The sequence below is a fragment of the Gracilinanus agilis genome, chromosome 5 (assembly GCF_016433145.1).
Source record: "Gracilinanus agilis isolate LMUSP501 chromosome 5, AgileGrace, whole genome shotgun sequence".
Taxonomy (NCBI): domain Eukaryota; kingdom Metazoa; phylum Chordata; class Mammalia; order Didelphimorphia; family Didelphidae; genus Gracilinanus; species Gracilinanus agilis.
The window spans coordinates 180,016,896-180,018,517 of record NC_058134.1 but is presented as its reverse complement, the minus strand read 5'-3'; positions in this window follow the sequence as shown (position 1 = coordinate 180,018,517).

Below are 1,622 nucleotides of genomic sequence, written 5' to 3'. Positions count from 1 at the left end.
GAGGTCATTCTAGATCTTTGTGAAAACTGCTTTCTTTTCTATATAGTACTAGATATTCCTTTAATAATATGTTCTGGAATTTTGCTAGGAATTAAAGTCGAGCTCACTGGCTTATAGTTCATATAATATACCCTCTGGAGGTTTTAAAGAACCAAGATTTTGTTGTGACCATAAGAAAACATTATAACAATACTATATGAGGAATGAAGGTTATATGTATAATTTCTTTCTTTCCTTTATTCCTTATCCAGATCTTGCTAAAACAAATATTTTTCTGCCCAGAGATGGCAATACTTAAATTATTTGCTTTCCCAAATGTTCCTAGATTGAATTTTGGAGGTAAATTCACCAACATAGGGTAAAGATGAAAATATAAATTGCAGGAGGAGGAAGAAACATGAACAGGGATTGTATATAACATATTTTGCTACTTCAGTGAATTTGTTCTCTCATTAGTTTGGGTAGTCCTTGAGCTAGAGCTGCTACTTATCCATCCATGCCTTTTCATATTAGATAATATTTTTCTATGCTCTCATAAATCCTTCAAAGAATAACTGATGGTTTTCTTCTTTTAATATTAGATAGACTCCAGTGTAGCACCGAAGTTTTCTATCTATTAGTCTTTGCTTTTGCTATATGACCGACACATCTTTTTTCTGGTCAAACATGCAAAATATGATGTTTAATACCACATCCTATGCTCATCATCATTGGTAATATGTTACCGTTCCCTTAAAACCACAATACAGCTTTCCCTTACTCTTAGAATCACCAGAAAAGGAACAGTTACCCAAAGTCCATTACATTTGTTAGCTAAGGACTCACAGATAATGAGATCTATAATCCATACACCCTACAGTTTTTGACCTTGAAGTGGAAAAAGAACAACAAAATTCATATAATTATCTCAATAGATATATAAAAAGTTCTTCACAAAAGACAACACTCATCCCTATTAAGAACATTATTAAGAAGGCAGCTAAGTGGCTTAGTGGATAGAGAGCCAGGCCTGAAAATGGGAGGTCCTGGGTTCAAATTTGGCCTCAGGCACTTCCTAGTTGTGCTACCCTGGGCAAGTCATTTAACCACAATTGCCTAGTCCTTATTGCTCTTCTGCCTTGGAATTAATATTCAATATCAGTTCTAAGATATAAGGTAAGGGATTTTAAAAACCTAAGCATATGAATAAATGATAAACAGTCTCTATCTAAAACTAAGAGTAAGCATTGGCTGTAATCTTCCCATTAAGGTCAGAGGGTAAAGCAAGGATGTCCATTATCATTACTATTACTCAATATTATGTCAGAAATGCTATCACAATAAGACAAGAAAAATATATGGAAGGAATGAAAATAGGCAACAAAGAAAAAATCCATCACTCTTTTCAGATAATATGATGGTATACTTAGAGAATCCTAGAGATTCAACTAAAATCTAGTTGAAATGATGAACAATTTTAGTAAAGTCACAAGATATAAAATAAGTCCACATAAATTACTGAAATTTCTGGACATTACAGACAAAATTCAGCAAGGAGATAGAAAGAGAAATTCTATTTCAAATAATTGTAGACAATATAATGAAGCCGTCCAACAGCTTCACGAAGATTCCTAGTGGGTTGG